Consider the following 26,609-nt stretch of genomic DNA (forward strand, 5'->3'; position numbering starts at 1 on the left):
TGTTGCCTTCAGCAGTGCAAGAGTTACTAAACCTTGCCCTGAATAAACCTTGGGGAGCACAATAGACTCCTGTTTGCTGCAGATCGGCAGGTCACTAGACCAATGGAACAACAAGAGCTCTGACTTCTAACCAATAGGAGGTTTGGGCGGGGTTTAGCTCCGTAGCTGAGCATTTTCTTGGCCGCTGAGAGCTGCAGAGAGAGTTGGGGCAGCAGAGTGGGGACTGACAGGAAGGAACTCTGTACATCGCTGCTGCGGGACGGGAAGGGGGACAAGAGGCGCCCATATGGTCAGTATCAGCGGTGGCACACTGCGGTGAATGGCTCTGTACTTCTGGTGTTAGGTGTGTGTTTCTTTGCCTGTGAGAAAGTTATTCTGCTATTTCCAGCGGTATTGTTGGCTGTGACAATGCTGCTGCGGGTGATGCTGCGGCTCTCTGTCCAGCCCTGGATGGGCTTCACTTGCTACATGTCAGTCAGGGAGGGAAGTGAGGGTTATTTTCGTGTATGGGGGACTTATAGACTGTAGTAATGCCAAAAGAGGTTCTAACCTCTTCTTCACACTATGCATAAAATACATTTCAGCATCATGACAGAAGAGGACAGCTTGTGTCCAGTACTGGATGGGCTTCACTGACTACAGGACCCCTCATGGTGCAGCTCTGTATCCAATACTGCATGAGCTTCACTTACTACATGTCCTGTGATGCGGCTCTGTGCCCAGCACTGCATGGGCTTCACATACTACACCACCTGTGATGCTGCAGCTCTGTGTCCAGCACTGCATGGTCTTCACATATTACATGTCCTGTGATGCTGCTTCTCTGTGTCCAGTACTGGATGGGCTTCACTCACTACACGTCCTGTGATGCTGCTCTATGCCCAGCACTGCATGGTCTTCAAATATTACATGTCCTGTGATGCTGCAGCTCTGTGTCCAGCACTGCGTGGCCTTCACATATTACACGTCTTGTGATGCTGCGGCTCTGTCTCCGGCTTGTATGTGCTTCACATATTACACATCACATGATGCTGCGTCTGTGTGTCCGGCACTACATGGACTTCACATACTACACGTCACGTCTGTGTCCAGTATTGGATGGGCTTCACTTACTACACATCCCAGGATGATGCGGCTCAGTGTCCAGTATTGGATGGGCTTCACTTATTACACATTCCGTAATGCTGCTGCTCTGTGTCCAGTACTGGATAGGCTTAGCTTACTACACATCCCATAATGCTGCGGCTCTGTGTCCAGTACTGAATGGGCTTCGCTTACTACACATCCCATAATGCTGCGGCTCTGTGTCCAGTACTGGATGGGCTTCGCTTACTACACATCCCATAATGCTGCGGCTCTGTGTCCAGTACTGGATGGGCTTCGCTTACTACACATCTTGTAATGCTGCAGCTCTGTGTCCAGTACTGGATGGGCTTCGCTTACTACACATCCCATAATGCTGCGGCTCTGTGTCCAGTACTGGATGGGCTTCGCTTACTACACATCCCATAATGCTGCGGCTCTGTGTCCAGTACTGGATGGGCTTCGCTTACTACACATCTTGTAATGCTGCAGCTCTGTGTCCAGTACTGGATGGGCTTCGCTTACTACACATCCCATAATGCTGCGGCTCTGTGTCCAGTACTGGATGGGCTTCGCTTACTACACATCCCATAATGCTGCGGCTCTGTGTCCAGTACTGGATGGGCTCCGCTTACTACACATCTTGTAATGCTGCAGCTCTGTGTCCAGTACTGGATGGGCTTCGCTTACTACACATCTTGTAATGCTGCAGCTCTGTGTCCAGTACTGGATGGGCTTCGCTTACTACACATCCCATAATGCTGCGGCTCTGTGTCCAGTACTGGATGGGCTTCGCTTACTACACATCCCATAATGCTGCGGCTCTGTGTCCAGTACTGGATGGGCTTCGCTTACTACACATCTTGTAATGCTGCAGCTCTGTGTCCAGTACTGGATTGGCTCCACTTTCTACATGTCCTGTGATGCTGCAGCTCTGTGTCCTGTACTGCATGGGCTTCACTTACTACATGTCCCGTGATGCTGCTGCTGTGTTTTCAGTACTGCATGGCCTTCATTTACTACACGTCCCGTGATGCTGCTGCTGTGTTTTCAGTACTGCATGGCCTTCACTTACTACATGTCCCGTGATGCTGCTGCTGTGTTTTCAGTACTGCATGGCCTTCACTTACTACACGTCCCGTGATGCTGCTGCTGTGTTTTCAGTACTGCATGGCCTTCACCTACTACATGTCCCATGATGCTGCTGCTGTGTCTAACCCTAGCCTCCCCCTCGCAGGTGATGAATAAAAACATAGCTTAAACCTAATGTTGCCGAAAAGTATTCAAAACACTGTAAGGCCTTGTTCACAGCGGTGCATTGCGGTGTAACGGCTGCTTTATAACTCAACTTACCGCTCTGCATGCACTACCCGTATGACATTTACAGTGTGGCGGTATCTTTGCAGTATGATAATTCACTGCCACTGCAGGCAGTGAATTGTCATACTGCAACGATACCACGTTACCACTAAACGTGTGCAATAACAGGTACTGTGAAGCATAATTTACATTGACTGTATGCTTTACTGTATGCAATGTAACATGCGGTACAACTTTTTTGTTCCATTGCGTTGCTGTTGTACAGGGAATACAACGAGACGTCTAACTGTGAACATGGCCTTGGATATTTTAGTTTTCTACATATATTAGACATAGAGCTTTTGTTGCAAAAATTACAACAGTACCCAAATTACCTTGCTCCACATGCCACTGGTTTCACAAACCATCTTGTTATAATAATAGTAGTATGTAGTACAGTGTATGGTAGCCATACATAACCTCTGATTTCTTCACAATCAGTAAAGCATATTTCTAATAAACAACTGATTAACCACATTGCAACATTTCATCCTGATCAGATCTCAGATTGTTACCCGGACTGTTTTGTGCTGCTCAATGCAGTAAAAAAAATGATGCTGCTGGCCGAATTAAGCCCACGATTCTGATCATGCTACCTATCTAATTCGATCAGTTAGGTACCAGTGATAGGATTACTGGCAGATTCCATTAAAGTTACGTTTGCTTGAATGCTGGGAATACACCATGCGTTTTTTAGGCAGATAGATGGTTCGATAGATAATTTCCAAGATGCCTGATCTCACTTTCTATTGTTTTACTGCTCGATTTCTGATAGAAGTGAATGGAAATTGATAAGAGAATCGAGCGGGAAATCGAACGGAAAAGCGAATCGAACATGAGCGAATGGCAAATCGATCGCAAAAATGCATTGTGTATTCCCAGTATAAAAACTGATTTGTGTATGGCTAGAATGCTGAAAATTCTCTTAAGCTTGCTTCTAAAAATATGTGTTGTAAGTAAAGTAATCACTTACAATAGATCTTTTCCTTTCATTATAAAGCTGAGACTGTATCGGTTGCTGTCACCTCTGTCATAGCTTGTGTTTTATAAATTAGCCCACCTGGTATTGGCATTTTGTGCATGGTGGTAATCGAGTACATGAAAACAATTTGAAATACATTTAACTTTGTCCTGGCATTTTTTTCTGTACACTTCCTTATATACAGCATAGATGTTCAGCCTGTGAGTCAGTGTGGTGCACTTGCATGACTAGGATGCCTTTTAGTTTATAACACCTGCCTCCCTGTGAACTCAGCCACCTGCTCTTAACGGTGTCCCACCTCTCCCCTTCCGCCTGCTGTCACTCACCCCTGGCCACTCTTTCCAGGGAAGTGAGGAAGGGAGGAGCTAAGTTTGGCAGGGAGGCTTCCTACGTGGCTGGAGACCTGGGGTGGGAGCATGAGATTCCTGTCTCCAGGAAACCACAGTACCACATTCTCCCTCCACAAGATCCTCTCCTCCCCCTCCCATGCTAGCGTCCGGGCACAATGACACATTACTGAAGTCACTAAGCAACAACACTGACACTGCATTGCCTGTACTGTATGACTGCACAAGTTACCCAGAGAAAAGTTTAACCATTCGGCTAAATTCTTTCTGCAAAGTGAGAAACGTTCTGTACAATTTGGGGCATGGTTACTTTTAAAAGAATTTTGTGTGGATTATTTTACTAATGTTAAGAAGCATATGTTGGGGGTATGTGTCACTCAAAAGGCCTTATCTGCAATTGCTTCTGTCAGAGTCATGTCACAAATCATTTCATACTTGAAAAGATCTTGTGTGACTACCGAAAAAGCATTTCCTTTTCAATTTTAGCTTTTTCATTAGTTACAGTCTTTTATATAAAAACAAATAAAACTTATATTTAATGGTCATCAGTTGCATATGAGGGCATAGGATCCTATTTGTGGCTTGGTTCCCCTGCAGCTACCTGTATCTGACGTAGTGGAGTGTGTTGTATTTATCAGCTCCACTGTAGACTAGACTTAATATTTTAACGCAAACAGCTGCGCTAGTTGATGTTATTACTGGTCTCATTATGCCTTGTACACACCATGCAATTTTACACAAGATCGACAGGTCGAATCCATTATTTCTGACCATTTCGATCAATTTTTCCAATCGACATTGTACAGAAGTGATCGAAAAGAACAATTGGGAACCTGATCGGGCCTGTTGGAAATGACCGATTTGACCCGTCAATCTGACAGGAAATTGCATGGTGTTTACTAGGCACAAGGCTGGTCCCCTTAGTTTTTTTTATGTTCTTAATGCATAGTTTCTGAACACTGAAAAAATGGTGGTTTACCATGATCAAAAGTAAAGGCACGTCTGCATAGGTCACTGATTACAGATTCACTAGTTATGTTGCTCTTTAAAGGCAACCTGAGGTGAGTCAGGCAAGTGGCATTACTTATTACAACAACAAAACATTTGTAAAGCGCTTTTCTCCCATAGGACCCAAAGGATTAGTATTACAAAATGAAGATGGCAGCCTCTGGATTTCTCTCGCTTCAGGTTCCCTTTAAAAAGTGATCTATAACCAGGTCAGGTCTGCCCAGATGAAGGCAGCAGGCTGTGGTGTTACTGTGCCTCGCTGCACGTTAGAGACTGTCCATCCTCCAGCAGGCTGACTTATGATCTGAGAGCTCAGTCATACACGACTGACAAGCCATATACACTGTTACATAAAGAGGACATAAGCAGAAAACCAGGGCCGGATTTACCATAAGGCACTGTAAGCACGTGCCTACAGGCGCCTGATGATGGAAAGGCGGCTCATTGCCTCCCTCCCTCCTTCCCTATGCAGAGTCCCGAGCAGAGGGTAAATGAGCGATTACTAACCCGGGACTCCGCATTCCACTGACGAGATCTCCCTTCAGTCCAGGCCAAGAGGCACCACTAGCTACTGAATACTGAGGTTACCTCTGGCTACCTAATGCTAAGGGACACCTTTAGCTATGACGGGAAAGGGAAGTAAGGGAGAAGTGACAGCCGGCCCAGCCAGCACACTTGTGGTGTGGTTCGTGGGGGGTTTGTAGGTTCATGGGTCGAAGTCTAGTGTGCCTATAGGCACCTGTGATGTAAATCCAGGTCTGGGGAAAACAAAAGCGACAGTTATGATGGCGTTATTGCAGCTTCAATGTGTCCAGAAAAGTTAATATAATCACCTCTGTTACAGTTAGAGAAGCAGAGAAAAGCTGTGCCAGTGGTGTATAGTGATCCGGTTTCCTAATGGGTGTGAGATCAGGCCATTGATCTACTTGTGCATGGTGAATTATGCAGGAGACTGTGTAGGCCTATGGCATCTTAATAGGTGTTAAATCGTATTTGCTCTGTTGTTCATGCTGTTGCACTGGTGTGCAGTATCTCTTTGGGGTGGGTTAACACTACTGTATGTGCTTTGCTGTGAGCTGCTTTGCTGCATTTGAATGCATTACGTATACAATCACTATGGGTATATTCACATCTCTGCATTGTAACTGACCACATTATCCAAACACACTTTCTGCATTGCGTTTCTGGATGTGTGATAATGAGTACATTACATAGCAATTCTTCAAGCCATGAGAATAACTTAGTGCACTTTTCCTCTTCGTAATCTAAATACTCACCTTGCGACAAAGGAAGATGGATCACAGGGACATCCCACGACTCGAGCGCTCCCCGATCCATCTTTCTGCCAGCAGGTATGCGCAGCAGCACACAACGGATGCAAATGAGACTTGGCGTGCGAGTTGTTGGGGTTCTTAAAGATTCGATGCGCCATGACGGTTGTTATGCTAATCGATGTTAGCGTTATCGCGCACCTGTACCCACGTTGCAGAAACGACTGCTTGTCGTTCAAAAAAAATCGTCGGTTATTGTGAAAATCGTCTGAAAAATCACAAGATGGGTTCTGGCCTTTACCCCTCCATGTTGGAAGCCAAGTACTGTTGTCCCGACTCCATAGTAAGAGAACATATTGCCTGGCTGCTCCAATTTTCTCTGGTCTTTGCACCTGTGTTAAGTACACAAGATGAGATTTTCTGGCAGATTTATTGTCAGATCGATTATTTCCAACATGTCCAATCTGATTTCCGACCGTTTTCCGATCAATTCTCCATAAGCACCATCTACACAATACGATTCTTTGTGCGATTCGAATACGATTCTATTTACGATCCGAGTAAAACCGACATGTCCGATTGGGATTCGATTCAGTTCGATTTGCCATTTCAAAACAATGGCAAATCAAATTGAATCGAATCGAATCCCGATCAGATATGTCAGATTTAATCGGATTGTAAATAGAATCGTAATCGAATTGCACAAAGAATCATATCGTGTAGATGGGGCATTGGAAGTGAAAGTAAAATCAATCAGAAATCAGATCGGGCATGTTGGAAATAATCATCTGACAGTAAATCTGCCAGGGCTGTGGAGTCGGAGTTGGAGTCGAGGAGTCAGAGCAATTTTGGGTACCTGGAGTCGGAGGTTTCATAAACTGAGGAGTTGGAGTCAGATGATTTTGTACAAAATCCACAGCCCTGGTAAGTATTAGACTAAGAAATCGGAGTCGAGGAGTCGGAGTCGGAGCCATTGTGGGTACCTGGAGTCGGAGGTTTCATAAACTGGGGAGTCGGATGATTTAGTACAAAATCCACAGCCCTGGTAAGTATTCGACTAAGGAGTCGGAGTCGGAGTCTGAGCCATTTTGGGTACTCGGAGTTGGAGTCGGTGGTTTCATAAACTGTGGAGTTGGAGTCGGAAGATCTTTGTACCGACTCCACAGCCCTGCAGAAAATAGTGTGTACCTAGCATTATTGTTTGTAACATAAGCGCCACAGAATATGTTGCCGCTTTATATGTCAATAATAATATTATTTACTGGCAAACACTGTGTCTTAAAACGAGATGCTGGAGTTTTTCGGTCAAATTAATGTAACTAATGTTGGCATAAAAACAAAAGTGATGCATTGCAGTGATTTTAGACAAAGTTTGGTAATCTATGAAGAATCTGATTAAAGCAATTTTTCTTATTAGGTGCATTTCACATTTTTCATTAAATCTGCCGTAGGTTTTATAGGTTTATGTGTTGTGAAGACTGATCGGCCCCATGCATGTATTTACATAAAGTGTATTGTGCATATGGGGCTAGAGGCTGGCTCATTGTACTGCAGCGGCAGTTATCTAACAGAGCTGCAGCTTCATCCTCTGAATGGTCCATTTGTGACAGAGATACCAAGGAATGTGGGGTTACCAGGTCAGAGGATTAAAGCCTATCAAATGTGAAAGAATCTTTGGATTAAAGGGAATATTTGACCCCTTTGGCCTAGGGCCTCCGTGGGACAGTGTTTCTCACCAGCTCTTGTACTGCAGAACCAGAGGAGCAATTTACACTCCTGTATCACAATACTGCATGTTCCTGAGATGGGTTACTATAGAAACACATAAGTAATCACTCTGACTCATAATAAGCATCTGGACAAGTACAGTGCAGTGGCAGATTGTGCCAGTGTTGTATGGAGTATACTTCCCATTGTATTTATGACTTTCTTATACTTATAATTTATATAGTTTCATATCATTTAAAAGGCAGCTCATATAGCATTTATATTAGTCTAGGAATTTACTGGCAATTCCATTCACATGCCATTTCTTCAGATGTAATGATGGGCTGTAATGCTGGTTTCACTGTAGAAATAGGAAGTTACATGTACATTTTACATTATACGTATTCCAATATGGATAGGTGACAGTTATTTGGCAATGCAGTGGTTACGCATCTGGGTGGAATGTGGTATCCTAGCGTATATCCGGTGGCAGGCCCATACATTATGCATTCCTGCAGCACATTCCCTATATGTTGTATCTGACTTTACTGTATGGGCTCGAGAAAGTATTATTAGATCCAAATCTGACTGGTGCCTTCACACCACTTACTCTTATAAAACTCTACTTGTTTTTTTTTCTTCCTCATTGTGGCTCATGTATGATGATCCCAACTCTACCTTTCATGACTTAGATCAGACTTTCTCAACCTTTTTACCCTGTAGGAACCCTGCAGATAACTTTTGGATCGCAAGGAACCCCTGCAAACAATTTTTTGATCTCGAGGAACCCCTGCATTTATTTAGCAGAAGGCATTGTCTTTAAAAGTATGCGTGGTTGTTTATTTCACTACCCCTATTACACTACCACTCATTATACTTTCTCCTGAGCCCCCAAATTAGTGCTTCTTGTTACAGTACCACCTATGATAGTGTGCTCTAATATACTTCCCCCACGATGGGAGAAAATGCCAAGGAACCCCTGCAGAGTGCTCAAAGAACCATGGGGTTCCTGGGAACCCTGGTTGAGAAAGCCTGGCTTAGATATACTATTTCTAACGATAGCAATAAAAAAAGCAACCTATGTACTGCAAATTTCCCAGACGGATTCCCCAGTTTTTTCATTTGATTACTCATTTCCTATGGTCATTAATTTACTAATTCTGACCAATGCTGCTGCACACTCCCGTGTGTGTCTTTCTGTTTTTTGGGCCAGGCAACAGTTCACAGTATCACCACCAGGAAAATGATCACAGGCCAATTAAAGTTTGCCTAACAAATTTTGCCTTTTACATTTAAATGATAATGCATTCCAGTAGGAGACAAGGATAAGTTCCATTAACAACTCTCTGGCTCAGTGCAGTTGCATGGGACCGCAGAAGGTCATAACTTCCTTTCCAACGCCACACAATACTAATAATAAACAACTGTATGATTATAATAATGCCTACAACAGTTCCGTGCATAAAATCAGCTGTGGCCTTTTATTGGGGCTTAAACAATTAGTTGGGGGGGGGGGGTGTATACACATACATACATACATACATACATACATACAGGCATATATATATATATATATATATATTTTTTATGAATAACTATTAATAAAGCACTCACAATAAATTAACTGTTAAAACTGTTAAAGGACCACTATAGCTAACAAAGTAAGCAGTTATAATCTGATAGAACCGACAAAATGTGGACTAATCCATCTCCTCATGGGGGTTTCTCAGGATTTACTTTGTTTTTAAAAGCATTCCCTGAACAGCAGTTGCTAAGTCTAACTGCCAAAATAGTAAGATACCTGCCAGCCTCCGTAATTGCTTGCACATTGTTTTGACAGTTAGACTTAGCAACCGCCATTCATGGAATTATTTTGGAAACAAAGAAAACCCTGAGAAATCCCCCACGAGGAGATGGACTAGTCCAAAATCTGTTGGTTCTTGTCAGATTTTAACTGCTTACTTTTTGCGCTGTAGTGGTCCTTTCAAGTAAGAGTTCATAATAGTCCATCAATGTCTGCCCATACCAGAGCAACATTACTCAAAAGAGAACTTTTTCACATTGCCTCCAATAAAATAAGCCAGCAAAAAGGAAGAATGTGACTTGTCCTGTGTCAGAGCAGTGGTGGTGTCAGTACTGGGGACCCAGAAACTAACTTGTCCTGTGTCAGAGCAGTGGTGGTGTCAGTACTGGGGACCCAGAAACTAACTTGTCCTGTGTCAGAGCAGTGGTGGTGTCAGTACTGGGGACACAGAAACTAACTTGTCCTGTGTCACAGCAGTGGTGGTGTTAGTACTGGGGACACAGAAAGTGACTTGTCCTGAGTCAGAGCAGTGATGGTGTCAGTACTGGGGACACAGAAAGTGACCTGTCCTGTGTCAGAGCAGTGGTAGTGTGAGTACTGGGGACACAGAAAGTGACTTGTTCTGTGCCAGAGCAGTGGTGGTGTCAGTACTGGGGACACAAAAAGTGACTTGTCCTTTGTCTGAGCAGTGGTGAAGTCAGTACTGGGGACACAGAAAGTAACCTGTCCTGTGTCAGAGCAGTGGTGGTGTCAGTACTGGGGACCAAAGTCTTCAAGGTCTACCCGAACAACAAGCCGTGGTTCACTAATAGGCTACGGCAACTGCGGAGACGAAAGGAAGTCGCACACAAGACTGGCAACCAGGAGGACTACAGGAAGGCGAGGAATGACCTTAACAGAGAACTGAGGGCTGCCAAAAGGGACTATGCAGAGAGAATGAAACAAAACCTGCGCTCAAATGACACTTGAGCTGTATGGAAGGGGCTCAGGGCTGCCACCAACTACAAGCCCCCCCCCCAAACATGCACCACCCAGCCTGGAACTAGCCGAAGAACTCAGCAAGTTCTACTGCAGGTTTGAGAGGCAGGAAGAACCGAAGGTTCACCTGGAACTGCCCAACACCCCTCCCCGCCTCAAGCAGAACATCATGAGCCCACCTCCTTCTCTAGTGGTGAGCGAGGCTGAAGTCCTGCAACTCCTGGCAAGACTAAACACCAGGAAAGCCCCTGGACCGGACGGTGTGTCTCCAGCCTGCCTGAAAACCTGCTCCAGGCAACTCGCTCCCGTTCTCTCCGCCATCTTCACCAAATCACTAAGCGAAGGAATAGTCCCCAGATGCTTCAAGAGGTCGACCATCATACCTGTCCCTAAGAAACAGGGAGCCTCTGAGCTGAACAACTTTAGGCCGGTAGCCCTTACGTCCATCATAATGAAAACTCTGGAGCGAACGGTCCTTTCCAACCTCAAGACCTCCACCCTGCCCTTTCTAGACCCCCATCAGTTCGCGTACAGGGCAAACAGGTCAACTGACGATGCAATAAACATCTGCCTGGAGTTCATCTATGACCACCTAGACAGACCAGACACGTACGCCAGAATGCTACTCCTGGACTTTAGCTCGGCGTTCAATACGATCTGTCCACGCATTCTACAAGGAGAACTAACCACACTTGGTGTGCACCCAAGCCTGCGCCTCTGGATCACAGACTTTCTCACCAACAGGACTCAATCTGTCAGGCTGGGTGAGATCCACTCACAAATTATGACCACGAACACAGGGCCCCCTCAGGGCTGTGTCTTGTCTCCACTGCTGTTCTCCCTGTACACAAACAATTGCAGATCCAAGGCAGATTCGGTCAAGGTCATTAAGTTCGCCGACGACACCACCATTGTTGGTCTCGTCACCAAGGACAACATCCAGGAGTACTGTCAGCAGGTGGAGAGAATCTCTCACTGGTGCAAGGAGTACAAGCTAGTGCTCAACACCGCAAAAACTGTCGAGCTAATCGTTGATTTCAGGAAATCCGCTCCCACTCCACCTCCAATCCACATTGATGGTACGGAAGTGGCCAGAGTGCCTTGCGCCCGTCTCCTGGGCACCACCATCTCCAGTGACCTCAGCTGGAGGCCCAACATCACCGCCACCCAAAGGAAAGCCCAACAGAGACTCTACCTCCTTCGCCAGCTGAGGAAGTTCGGCATGGCCCCAGAGATCTTGACCAGCTTCTACTCCGCCACCATTGAATCGATTCTCTGCTCTTCCATCCTGGTCTGGTACTCCGGCTCCACCGCCAGCGACAGGCTCACACTTCAGAGGGTCATCAGGGCAGCGGAGAGTGTCATTGGGAGACCTCTCCCTGCACTCGACCTCCTACACAAGAGAAGGCTGAGAGCGAGGGCGCTGAGGATCGCTAACGATCCCTCTCACCCAGGCCACCGCTACTTCTGTCAGCTCCCACTGGGACGGAGGCTTCGGGCCATCTCCACAAGGACTGCCAGACACAGTAACTCTTTCTTCCCCTCGGCCGTCAGCCTCCTTAATTCCCTTCACATACTCCCATCCGCAAACAAAACTAATTGCTGATTGGCCAGCCTACGACTTTTTGGAACCGTTACGAGCAATGCGAAACCGCTGGCCTAGTATGTAACGCAAATGTATTACAAATGTAGATGTAACTGCTTGTCCTCTGTGTATAGTGTATAGTGTGTAAGTGTCAACTTTCTGTTCTTGCTGTTCTATACTACCTATCGTTGTTCTCTGAGCTATTATGTACTGTGCCAAACCCAATTCCGGGCATGACCCAGTCGTGCTTGGCGAAATAAAGAATTCCTGATTCCTGATTCCTAAAGTGACTTGTCCTGTGTCAGAGCAGTGATGGTGTCAGCACTGGGGACACAGAAAGTGACTTGTCCTGTGTCAGAGCAGTGGTAGTGTGAGTACTGGGGACACAGAAAGTGACTTGTCCTGTGTCAGAGCAGTGATGGTGTCAGTACTGGGGACACAGAAAGTAACTTGTCCTGTGTCAGAGCAGTGGTGGTGTCAGTACTGGGGACATGGAAACTAACTTGTCCTGTGTCAGAGCAGTGGGGGTGTCAGTGTAGGGGACACAGAAAGTAACCTGTCCTGTGTCAGAGCAGTGGTGGTGTCAGTACTGGGGACACAGAAAGTGACTTGTTCTGTGCCAGAGCAGTGGTGGTGTCAGTGCTGGGGACACAGAAAGTGACTTGTCCTGTGTCTGAGCAGTGGTGGAGTCAGTACTGGGGACACAGAAAGTGACTTGTCCTGTGTCGGAGCAGTGATGGTGTCAGTGCAGGGGACACAGAAAGTAACCTGTCCTGTGTCAGAGCAGTGGTGGTGTCAGTACTGGGGACACAGAAACTAACTTGTCCTATGTCAGAGCAGTGGTGGTGTCAGTACTGGGGACACAGAAACTAACTTGTCCTATGTCAGAGCAGTGGTGGTGTCAGTACTGGGGACACAGAAACTAACTTGTCCTATGTCAGAGAAGTGTTGGTGTCAGTGCAGGGGACACAGAAAGTAACCTGTCCTGTGTCAGAGCAGTGGTGGTGTGAGTACTGGGGACACAGAAAGTGACTTGTCCTGTGTCGGAGCAGTGATGGTGTCAGTGCAGGGGACACAGAAAGTGATTTGTCCTGTGTCGGAGCAGTGATGGTGTCAGTGCAGGGGACACAGAAAGTAACCTGTCCTGTGTCAGAGCAGTGGTGGTGTCAGTACTGGGGACACAGAAACTAACTTGTCCTATGTCAGAGCAGTGGTGGTGTCAGTACTGGGGACACAGAAAGTGACTTATTCTCTGCCAGAGCTGTGATGGTGTCAGTGCAGGGGACACAGAACCTAACTTGTCCTGTGTCAGAGCAGTGGTGATGTCAGTACTGGGGACATAGAAAGTGTCAACAAGGTCAGTGACAAGAGAGTTGGTGTGTGACTGGTACAAATAGGGAATCTTGAAGGCAATACAGATATTTGGGAAGTAATTTTTGGTTTGATCTGTATAGTGTGTCTTCTGGTTTGATATACACATCAGACATACTGATGTTTGTTGCCATGGTAAATCTATATATAGGGAATCCTGTCTACATATAATATGTTTTATTGCTCTGTGGTAGAAAACCATGTGTTATTATCATATTGCTAGTGTTTACCTGCTAATAACTGGTGTTGGGGTGTCTTCATTTACCCTCTTTCTTCAGTGTTCTGTTGCAGATACAGCTACAACTGGCTAAATGTGCATCAATAGCTCTGAGGGGGGTTGGACCATAATTACAAATCTGACGTCTCTGTTGCTTGTGGATGTCTAAAGGTTCCCATTGACAATACAATATTTTCATCAGATGTGATCATGCAATCAGATTTTTATTATTAAATTGTACAGAAAACCACCCAGTATGTGGAGAGGATAGAAGGCTAAACCGTTTTATCTGACTGAGAATTTACTGCTGCTAACATTTTATTGATGGGAAGTTTAAACGGTCATTACTTCTGTTTATTTTGCAGCTTAACAAAGCAGAATTTACTTCGACTGTCATGGCTGCTGTTCAAAATTCTGTATTAAAAATGAAGTCCTGAAATTGAAAATTAAAATATGAGACTGTGCTCTATGTTACTAACTTTAGATTTACTATGAATACTATGCATACAATGAATTGTCTCACAAGTTTATTTTCACTTAAAGTGAACCCGAGGTGGGTTTGAAGAATAATATCTGCATACAGAAGCTGGATCTGCCTATACAGCCCAGCCTCTGTTGCTATCCCAAACCCCCCTAAGGTCCCCCTAAACTCTGCAATCCCTCATAAATCACAGCCACGCTGCTGACAAACAGCTTGTCAGAGCTGGCTGTGTTTATCTCTATAGTGTCAGTCTGCTGCTCTCCCCGCCTCCTGCAGAACTCTAGTCCCCGCCTGCATCCCTTCCCTCCCTGCTGATTGGAGGGAAGGGACGGGGGCAGGGACCGGAGCTATGCAGGAGGCGGGGGAGCAGCTGAGACTGACACTACAGATGTGAACACAGCCTCACAGCACGGCTGTGATTTATGAGGGATTGCAGAGTGCAGGGGGACCTTAGTGGGGTTTGGGATAGCAACAGAGGCTGGGCTGTATAGGCAGATCCAGCCTCTTTATGCAGATAACATTCTTTAAACACACCTCGGGTTCTCTTTAAAGAGGATCTGTACTCTAAAATTCTTACAATAAAAAGCATACCATTCTATTCATTATGTTCTCCTGGGCCCCTGTGTGCTGTTTCTGACACTCCCTGCTGCAATCCTGGCTTGTAATTGCCAGTTTTAGGCAGTGTTTACAAACAAAAGACATGGCATGTGATAGGCTAAGAGGAGCTCAGTCTGTGACTCATACAGAGCCTGCAGGGGGCCTGGAGAGGGTGTGTATAGCTTCTATTCTATCACAAGGAGAGCAGCACATTCCTGTCTGAGTGCCTGAGCCCGACAGAGCCGATAGAGGAAAGAAGATTAGATTATATAACAGAGATAATCAGGGCTGTGGAGTCGGTACAAAAATCTTCCGACTCCTAAGTTTATGAAACCACTACTCCGACTCCGGGTACTCAAAATGACTCAGACTCCTTAGTCTAATAGTTAACAGGGCTGTGGATTTTGTACAAAAATTATCCCACTCCTGACTCCGACTCCTCAGTTTATGAAACCACGACTCTGACTCCAACTCCGGGTGCTCAAAATTACTCCGACTCCGACTCCACAGCCCTGGAGATAATACAGGCACTGTGCAACTAGGAAAGGCTGCAGTAAGACAGACCACATTAGAACATGTATAGGAACTTATAGGATAGAAGAAATAAGGCTTACATTTTGTTACAGAGTCTCTTTAAAGTGAACCTCCGGACTAAAAATCGACTCAGCAGCACTGAAAAGGCTTTGTGTTTCTTTAACAGTTTCACAGCATCAGAACTTTGTTTCTCTTATACAAGCCTCATTTTTAGCTGCACAGAAGAAAACTGCCCGGGCTTTTTTCCCCTGATGCTGTGCAAGGCATGATGGGATTTCTGATTGTGTTGTTCTCGTTCTGCTGTTTTGGTGCAATTTTTTTTTTTTTTTTTTTATTTTTTTTTTTACATTTTGAATTTGACATTTTGAAGCCTAGCATGTGCAAGAGGGAGGGATGTAATCAGGACACAGGATAGTTGGAACTGTGTCTCCTGCTGCTTTTCACCTCCTTTCAACCAAAAAGATGGCTGCCCCCATGACAAAGATGGCAGCCCCCATGAATCACAAACATTTGCCTGTTCTTTTAAAACAGGGTGAGTAAGAGATTATATTACCTGTCTATTCTAATTAACATAACTAATGTAACTTGATGACAGTATGTTTGTTTAGGCTGAAATGCTCAGGGCAATGAAAGTCTATGGCTGCTTTCATATTACCTGCAGTGCGCTGGAAGTGCTTAATCTGACGCGCTTCCAAAGCGACGTTACCGCGTGTATCTGCGTCGACGTGCGGTGGACCGGAAGTCATGTAAGTCTATGGCGACACAGGGATTTTAAAATGTTGGTGGCGGTGGTGTGGCGACGTTGCAACGCGCATGCGCCAAAGCGTATTTTTAAAATACGCTTCTGTGGACTTCCATATACCTGAAACAGGAAGTGACCGCAAGCACATGTCACTTCCTGCTTGGATGGATGCCAGACTGGGAATACCACATAGTAACGCAGTATTACCTGAAGGCCTGTTTTTGGCTAACGCCAATCCACAGTGGGAAGCCAGCCTTAGATTACTCAGATTACTACAGCACAGCCATGAATACAGAAGTGGAGCTGCACGGCCCCAGATTCACTTTAAGTGGGAGTGTTGTACACTGTATGGGTTCTGGATACACAGTAGGAGTGCTGTGTACACTGTATAGGTTCTGGATACACATTAGAAGTGCTATATACAGTGTATGCGTTCCAGATACACAGTAGGAGTGCTGTGTACACTGTATGGGTTCTGGATACACATTAGAAGTGCTATATACAGTGTATGCGTTCCAGATACACAGTAGGAGTGCTGTGTACACTGTATGGGTTCTGGATACACATTAGAAGTGCTATATACAGTGTATGCGTTCCAGATACACAGTAGGAGTGCTGTGTACACTGTATGGGTTCTGGATACACAGTAGGAGTGCTGCGTACACTGTATGGTTTCTGGATACACAGTAGGAGTGCTGTGTACACTGTATGGGTTCTGGATACACAGTAGGAGTGCTGCGTACACTGTATGGTTTCTGGATACACAGTAGGAGTGCTGCGTACACTGTATGGGTTCTGGATACACAGTAGGAGTGCTGCGTACACTGTATGGGTTCTGGATACACAGTAGGAGTGCTGCGTACACTGTATGGGTTCTGGATACACAGTAGGAGTGCTGTTTACACTGTATGGTTTCTGGATACAAAGTAGGAGTGCTGCGTCCACTGTATGGGTTCTGGATACACAGTAGGAGTGCTGTTTACAGTGTATGCATTCTGGATACACAGTAGGAGTGCTGTGTACACTGTATGGGTTCTGGATACACAGTAGGAGTGCTGTACACACTGTATGGGTTCTGGATACACAGTAGTAGTGCTGTGTACACTGTATGGTTTCCGGATATACAGTAGGCGTGTTGTACACTGTAATGTGTTCTGGATACACAGTAGGAGTGCTGTACACACTGTATGGGTTCTGGATACACAGTAGTAGTGCTGTATTCGTATGTAGAACAGAGGCGCCAGCAGGATAAAAGTCAATAACATTTTTAAAAATTGCTTGGAGGAAGTGGTGGGCTTGCCTCCCAAAAGCAGACACGAGATCCTGTCTTCATATACAGTGTACACAGTAGTGCTGTGTACACTGTATGGTTTGCGGATATACAGTAGGCGTGTTGTACACTGTATGTGTTCTGGACACACAGTAGGAGTGCTGTACACACTGTTTAGGTTCTGGATACATACCCATGCAAGCAGGACCTGCCCAGTGCATGCAGGGGGGTTGGGAATAGTGAGGTCATGCAAAGACTTCAGGTGACATATACACTGCTGCAAATCTAGCCAGGCCATTGTGTGGGGGAGACAGTTCTTCTAGTTATCTACTTCTTCCCAATAAGTTGCAGGAGAGCTGCAGCATCCTTGTGTAGTTCTATATTCAGCCTGGTAAACAGATTGAGGCTATTAGTCATGCAAAACATGAAAGAGAAACCATTGCGTTAGATGGAAAGATAGACATGCATCCTACGGAAAGGAGAATGCATTAGTGATTGCCACAAACATGTAGCTGAAAGCAGCTTTGACACTGAACCCAGGTGGCTGAATCTAAACATGTCCTTGAATGGCCCTTCTCTGGAAGGGAAATGGTAATATCTTTTTGCAATCAAATAAAGCAGTCACTGGAGTTGTCACCTCAGTAGGCCGAAATGTGCTGTCAACTGAGTCCTCATGTTTAAGAGTGTTTTTTTTTGTTTAATGAACTCTGCAGGAATAGTGTGAAGAAGGTTTATACGCCGCAAGCTTACCCTTTTTCTTTTAAAGAATACCAAGTAAAAATGAACATGACAGAGCCTGTCATGATACACACTCCAGGCAGGTGATTGCGATTACCCCCCCCCCCCCCAGATATAGGCCTGGGCAAATTTATTTTTTAAATCTGCACCGAGGCTCTGGCCATCTCCCATCTGCGGGGCAGCTCAGCAGCCGCGGTCTAATTAATTGGTGGCTGTCAAGGTGGGACGGGCTGCGGCAGACCAGGTGGAGATTTCTGAAGAGCTTAAGCAGTCTTCGGAAACATGTCCACTACTGCTCTGCTGAGGGGTTCGGGGGGAAGGCGGAGCATCACCTGCTACCCGAAGATGTTGGGCCAGGTAAGTATTAATGAGGACACCTCTCGAGTTGTCCTCATTAAGATAGAGCCTGTGACAGGCTCTGACATTTACTTTTTAAATTAGCCAATAAATGGTAACATCCTGATTTTACTGATGGCTAACCCAGTATAGTGCTCGACTGCTGCTTTAATAATCTCTGTTAGATATCTGTTCTTTCTTGAGCTTGTGCACATTGCTGTGCTTTAATTACTATTTAGGCTGCTGTTACCCCAAACTGTTGGGCTGAGTTCTCTAGTGTTGTGATTATAGTGAGGTTTTCATGGTGAAGGCAGGGTTTTTCCACTGTATTTGTGTGACAGTTTGCTGAAAATGACTTACAAGCTTGTCGATGTTTATCCTGGAGCTTTGTCTTGGGAGCTCTCCGCCTCATTAATGTAGGTATTTTCTAAACTTTTCATAACCAGCTCCGGAGATAGGAGACTGAGAGAGGTCAGCGTGTGAATGATTAAGGTTTAAGCACATAGATTCCTACACGCTGACGGATTTCCTGCTAGCTGGGATTTTTTTTTCTGCTGATCTTTCCTTGTCTGTCCCTGGCCACTGAGTACAGAGTTTCCGTTTCAGTGGCCTCACTCCAGAGGGCTGGAGGCATCCTGCTTTCAGAAGTGGTAACCCTTTCATTGCTCAATTTTGCAGCAGTAGCTAACGCACATACTGTATATGCTTCCCCCTTAGATTGTAAGTTCTCGGGGGCAGGGTTCTTCCCCTGTTGTTTTCTTGTAGTATCTGTGTGTTTTGCTGTAGTCACTGTCACACTTGTATTTTCTATCCCCTTTGTTGTATGGACTGTATGGACCCTTCTTTGTTTCTTACTTCGTATAGTGTCTTTTAAGATGACCAGGCTGTATATTCTGATCAGCCAAAACATTAAAACCTTAAGACCTGTGAAGGTTTCCTATGGTGTTTGACAGGAGGACATGAACAGTAGATTCTTTATGTCCATCAAGCTGTGAACTGGGGTAACGTAGGTTTAGACTCATTTTTCTAGGGCATCCCAAATATGCTCAATTTGGATAACGGAATCATGGTTCATCAGACTAGGCCACACTGGCGCGTACATTTGAATACGGCGCTGGTAGACTTGGGCGCAGGATCCAGCTGTTAAATGGCTGGTCCTGCTTCTGCACAAGTCCGGGGCGTTTTAATTACTATTCCCCCTCCAGGCCGACATGGATGGTGGGGGAATGAAATAATTCGGCTTCCAGCTATTGCTGGAGGCCGAATTATTGTGTTTTTTAAACAACTTCGGCTCCGTCTTCTGACGGAGCCGACCTTCCTCATTGAGCGCCGCTATAGACTGATTCCCATTACAGTCTATGGCGGCGCTGGCTGCGCCCAAAGCTAGCAGCGCTGAAAAGCACTGCTCCGACACTGGCCCAGTTGTGGCATTTACTGTCTGTGATTTTGGTGGTGGAGAGGGATCAGCATCTATGGCTGCACCCCCCCCCATACACAGCAAGCTGCATTGCATAATGTGTTCTGACACCTTTCTCTACTGGCTAGCATTCAGTTTCCCAGTAGATTGTGCTAGTTTAGTTCTACGAGACTATACCAGATAGGCCAACATTCACTTCCCATCAATGAGACTTGGATGCCCTGCCGCTGGTTCACCACTTGTCCTCTCTTGCACCACTGCACTAATGAGATGCAAATAATTTTGAGTTGATGCAGCATTATGCAAATTTTGTATGCACAAATTACGCAGCTTGAAAATGAACCAATGAACTCCTGCTGAGGTAAAATTCGATTGGTCCATTTTCAAGCTGCATAAATTTGCTTAATCCTGCATCAGCTTGAAATTATTTGCATCTCACTGATCATCCCTAACCACTATGTACTGAGAAAACCCTGAGGGCCCGTTTCCACTAGTGCGGTGCGGAATCGCCGCATATCACCGCTGACAAAATCGCATGCGGATGCGATTCCGCATGCGTTTTTTGCCGCGATTTCGCATGCGATTTCGCATAGGCAGGGTATATGCGATTTTAACCATGTCACTGCCTGTGTCAATTTACATTACTTTCAATGCGAAATCGCACGCGAAATCGCGGCAAAAAACGCATGCAAAAAACGCATGCGATTTCCCTATTAAATACATTGCCTGCGATTCGCCTGCATTCCACACGCAGGCGAATTCTGCAGGGTCTACCGTGCAGAAAAGTCCTGCACATAAAAACGCAAATGAAAACTGACAAGTGGAAACAGTCCCATCCACTTGTATTGCCTATGCGAATCCGCATGCGTTGTCTGCATGCGAATTCGCGCTAGTGGAAACGGGCCCTGAGACCTGTTTTTTGAAGATGCTGTTATCTAGTTGTCTAAGCACCACAATTTGGCCCAATCCAGGTTGCTCAGATGTGCATTTTTACTGCTTTGCTACCTTTTAGATTGCCAGCTTGCAAGTGCAGGGCCCCCTCCCTTCTGTGTCTTGAATGCTGCATGTTTTGTTAATCCCCATATAATTGTTTCTGTAACTTATGATATGGTCTACTCTAGCACTTCTATATTACGTACCAATCTCTGTATTGTCATGTATACCAATGTCTGTGTATTATGTATTTTTCTTCCATAGTACAGCACAATGGAAGATGATGGCGTGATAAAAATGCAATACTAATACTTGAAACATACAATATAACCTTCTAGAAGTAACTACTGCCTAATATATCCCATCGCTTGTCATGTGCCATTGTGAGATAATCAGTGTTATTCACTTCCGCTGTTACTGGCTTTAGGGCCCATTCACACTAGAGTGTTTTGCCGGTGATTTCGGCAAAATGCTCAAACGCTAGCGCTTTTGAAAGCGCTAGTTTAATAAAACCCTACTGGCCCGTTCTTACTTGAACAATTTGCGCTAATAGCCGCAAATCGTGAAACACAAACGAGTAGCCTGCACCATTTTCAGGCGATTTCCCGGCGATCGTGTTTCAGTGCTATAGAAGCGCTAAGCACGATCACGGAGAAATTGCTGCACTGTCCAGTGATTTTTCCGTGTGAAATCACTGAAACATCACTCCCTTAAAATGCCAGCAAAAATCGCCGGCGTTTTGTGCTTCTAAGTGTGAATGGGCCATTAATGTTGTGGCTGACTGGTGTAAAAGAATAATGATCATCAGGGCTGCGGAGTCGGTACAAAAATCTTCCGACTCCAACTCAGACTCCTCAGTTTATGAAACCTCCAACTCCAGGTACGCAAAATGGCTCCGACTCCGACTCCTTAGTCTAATACTTACCAGGACTGTGGATTTTGTACAAAATCATCCGACTCCAACTCCTCAGTTTATGAAATCTGACTCCGGGTACCCAAAATTACTCCGACTCCGACTCCACAGCCCTGATGATCATACTGTAAAGCTCTGAAAGCTTGGCTGTGCTGTGCAGATTTCTGCTTTGGCATTATTGCTGCATTCTTACATTATTTGTTGGCTCATGTCTTGTTAAATATGATAAGCTGTTAGTTTTTGTGCATGGGTTTTGGCAGACTTCAAAGCTTTATTATGCTTGCCTCTTGGTCTGCTTATTAAAGTGACATTTTAGGGCTCTATCACACTACACAACGCCTGTATGAACCAGATTTCGTGCATGCGTTCCTGCCATGTGTTTCGTAGTGCATTATAGCACGGATGTAGAACCTTAGGGGAAATTGTGTGCAGCAGATGGTTTTGTGAGCCCACCGCTAAAACTAGATGCCGCAATAAAAGCAATGCTAAAGTGCGTGGGGCGTGTAAGGGTAATTCGGGGAACCAGCGACCACCGTAATTCAGCTCACCCTACGCAGAGCTCACCGGCGGCGTACTAATACGTATGTGAAATTGTGTGCATTGTGCAATAAAATGTTCCTGTCCGCATTACATCACTACACACAGTCGCTATATGGACTTTAATGCTACCATGTGGATCGCACACTGTGTGTAGTATGTCATAACTGACAGCAGCGCTCATAGGGCTTGATTCACTAAACCGTGATAACTCGTATCACGTCCGTTTTCGCGTGTATTTTCACGTTTGTACGCGATTTCTGAATTTGTGCACGAAAATTTTCACGTGCTATCTTGAATTTTCACCCCAAAACAGCCTCGTTTTCGTTTGAAAATTTGCGATTGCTGCCGTGATATGAGTTATCATGGTTTAGTGAATCAAGCCCATAGTGTGAATGAGCCCTAACAGTATTTTTTTCATTTTTTTTGACTTGGAAAAAAGTGGGGAAGGGCTGGGACCTATGTCAGGTTTTTATTGCTGGCTGTGCACCCTGCTTAGAACACTTGCCTTCATTTCTGTCCTGCCAGTCTGAGGCTCGGTTCCCAAAACACCTTTTTGTCTCTCGCTTCGCCGAATTGCACATCAAACCTATACTATTAATTGGATCTGTTCACAATTTTCAGTTTGCAACAGATCTGTTGTGGGAACTGCAAAGCAAAAATCCAACCGGCATGATTTCCCAGACAGCAGATGCGTTTTCCTCAGATCCATGTGGTGGAAAAGCATCTGTTCCGGACTCCAACCGGACCACAATGCTCATAGGAGCAACCACTGCACTATGCGCTCTGGCTGGCTGTTGGCAATCCAGTTCCATGTGAACCGAGCCTGAGGACATGAGAGGAATCTCTGCAATGCTGATATGATAAATACCTGACAGAGATGTTTGCACTGAACTAAAACCATTGTTTTTATTGCCATCTAGTTTTTAGCCTTCCCTCCAGTTTAGTCTGAAGTTCTGCGTTACAGAGCTCATTAGCCTCCATGCATACACAAGCATGCACACTTGCCAATGTTCCCGATCCGTGAGAAGTTTGTCTACGCGGGGCCACGTGATTACTTTTTAATGTGAAATTACCACAACTTTCCAAGATGACTGTGCTCAGGCCTAGCATGATACCAGAGGGAATCATTGTCTGTATCACTGAATTGATTTACACTCCGCTTGCCTAGAGGTGCCCATTAACAGTACAATGTTTTGACCAAATGCGTTCTTTGGATGTGATTTTTACAATCAAATTGTATAGAAAATTTGCCGTTTATGAAGGCAATCGATAGTGGATTATTCTTTGGTCGATTGCTAAATAGGATAAAATCAATCCAATAGTTGGATATTATGACCGAATTTGAAGAAATAATCGTACAGTAAATGTGAACAATCGATAATAACCTTGCGATTAGTTACGATGGGAGCGATTTTTAAAAAGGGCTAATTAATCACAAGCACTTAGAAAAGCGCTTATAGTATGGATGAGCCCTTAGTCCCGATTCCTATGGGGAATAGTCCTTAGGGCTGGTTCACACTGCAGAAGCTTTTTGAATGCTAGCAATTTGAAAAGCTCGTGCTAATGTAATGCTTTGGGCGACTTTTATAAAATCACATGGCTCCAGTGAGAACAAACTCCTAGCATTACATTAGCAAGAGCTTTTCAAATCACAAGCGCTTAGAAAAAGCTCTTGTAGTGTGGACCAGCCCTAATGTGTACTTCACTATAAATTTGAATTTATTAGTTAAAAGGCTCTTCACTCTTGCAGATTGATGTTTTGGGATATTTTCCCTAATGTGGGCTGCATAAGAGCAAAATTCTCTGAGGCTACATTCACAGTGGGACGTTGCGTTGTAATGCGACGTTAAAGTCACAACGCAGCATTACAACACAACACAACAAAAACGGTGGTAACGCACATTAACGCTGCGTTACCGACGTTAACAGTAAGTAAAGTAAACTATACAGGCAATGGAAAGTATGCTTTCCTGTACCTGGTAACGTGTGCGTTTAGAGGTAACGCACTGCAGCAGTGCGTTACCATAATGCTACACGTTACAATGCGACGCAAACGTCACACTGTAAATGTCCCATAGGATTAGCATTGCAGTGCAGTAAGTTGCATTATAAGAGTTTATAACGCAGCTCTGCAACGTCCCACTGTGAATAAGCCCTCAAACTGAGTTACAATCTGTTTACCATCTGTCTTCACGACCAAGATATCCAACAAGGACACGATTTGGCCTGCTTGGCACCAGCACGAAGTGGCGCCCAATGTAAATTCTCCTTATATCTGTTTAAAGCAGCTAAAGATAATAGTTGCAGTGGATTACTGCATTTGATCTCCTTGTTCTTGATGAAAGTGTGAACATAACCTAGCTGTTGTGGTGATGCAGGCAGGGTATTTTCCCATGTATGTTGTATGGTCAGATGTATTTTGCTGTATAACTATTTACAAATTAGCTTTAATTCTGTGAGTCACTTGTGTTGCAGAGAGGTGGTTTTGTGGTTAGAACATTCTCTGGTAAATGTTTTATTATTTGCTTTGTGTGTGTTGGTTATGTGTTGTACGTTGTGTTTACTTACCTGCCCTTCATTTGTTATAACATACTTTGGTCATCATGGCGTCTGCCTAATGCATTGATGATATTAACACCTCCATCTACCATAGAGGCACAGTTTGTCTGTGTCAACATGTTATAAATTGTAATTCTTTGGCGCCTCTGGAGAGGCAAACTGAACAATCCACTGCTTTATTGGTATTAAAGCACTCTGGGCTTATCAGGCAGCCAATAAAGGGGAGGAGGGAGGGTTCCAAGTGAAAATTCTTGCTGAGCACAATGACATCAGACATTAGAGGAGCAGAGGGAGGAAATGGAACCTCTCCCATTTCTCAGCTTACCGGGGCAAAGTACAAATTGCCTCACACATCCCATGGGGAAGTGCTCTAGTTAGCAGAACAATGCTTTATTAACTGACAGCCGTTGAGTGTCACCCAGATTTTCTTTTTGATATGAAACTTTCTCACATAAAAGCTATAGAGGTACATTACTGAGGAGAGGCTTCCTCTAGTACAGAAACATGAGAGAGTTTGGCGTAGAGAGCGGGTTTTCTTCACTCCTGTAGCCTCACATGATTCTCATCAGAGAGGAGGCAGCCTCCCCAGCCTCTTACATCAGCATCACGCAGTGCTCTGCTTGTGCAGGGAGGGGGCTGTATAATTGTGGGGGATGGAGGGACAAGACTTTTTTTTTTTTTTTTACTTTTTACTCTGAAACGTAATGTGAAGATCAGTTTTATAGATGTTCAGCGAAGATTTTGTGTAACTTATATGAACATATAAGATACATATAAGATAAGATAAGAACAATATAAGTTTGGTAAAGTTGGGCAATCAGGACCAAACACTAAGAATCCAGCACAGGAGATTTGGGCGCAGCCGGCACCACCATAGGCCGTAATAGGTATTACGGCTATAGCAGCGCACAGAGTGTAACTTCGGCGCCGTCAGAAGACGGGGCTGAAGTTGTATTTAAAACACTGTAATTCGGCCTCCAGCAATAACTGAAAGCCGAATTACATCATTCCCCACTATCCATGGCGGCCTGGAGGGGGAATAGTAATTAACAAGCTGGGACTTGTGCGGCAGCAGGATCAGCCATTTACCGGCTGTATCCTGCGCCGATTCCTCTCCTGCACCCAAGTCTCGCGGTGCCGATTCATCTTGTACGCATCAGGGCTGGAGGTGTGTTTGCCTCTTTTAGTTTAAGCTTACACTATGTGCGTTGCATAATGTCTGTTCTGCAACATGGCATGACAAAGCACATCGCCGCACTCTCTACATGTAAAAAAAATGTGTGCGCTATTTCATAGCATGGTTAGTTGCTATGGAACTATGGCGTTTTTGTGCATGTTAGCCAGAAACACACTGCAGACAGTGCTTTTGGATAACATGATCCATGACAATGCAGAGAAGTGAACATAGTCATCCAATTGTAGGTGCAGTGTGCTCATATGCAGCATCACAGCAACACAATAATATGATGGCACCATTCCTTAGCAGCAAGAGTTATTCTATGTACTCTATAAAGTGTGTCAGTGATGTGCAGGTTATTAGTCATTGAAACCGAAAGGCTTAATATGCACTGACTTCAAAGAAAGTAGGTAACATGCACACCTAAGGGCTAGTTACTGGTAACAAAAACCAGACTAGATCAATAGTGGAACACTTATTCACAGCATAAATTAAAATGTCCCATCTACCAAATGAATTCTCTTTCTGTAAAGCCTATTTTCCACAGGCTTGTTGAACTGTGTGCTCAGCAAGCAGTTACCAGGCAGCAGTTGTGAGAGTTTGAGAGGCATTTCGCTGCCTATCAACAGTCCGTGGAAAAGAGGCCTTATTCAGATTGCG

The 26,609-nt window shown here is 44.9% G+C and overlaps 1 protein-coding gene across 1 annotated transcript in view; it reads left to right on the forward strand.

Annotated features, from left to right (window-relative positions):
• Positions 1–204: 204 nt before the first annotated feature.
• AMOT (angiomotin) overlaps positions 205–26,609 on the forward strand; it is a 111,197-nt gene continuing 84,792 nt past the window's right edge. The window contains exon 1 of the mRNA XM_068251107.1: positions 205–289. The gene's annotated coding sequence lies outside the window, so the exon portion shown is untranslated. The remainder of the gene's footprint in view (positions 290–26,609) is intronic.

Source organism: Hyperolius riggenbachi, chromosome 8 (genome assembly GCF_040937935.1).
Source record: "Hyperolius riggenbachi isolate aHypRig1 chromosome 8, aHypRig1.pri, whole genome shotgun sequence".
NCBI classification, from domain to species: Eukaryota; Metazoa; Chordata; class Amphibia; order Anura; family Hyperoliidae; genus Hyperolius; species Hyperolius riggenbachi.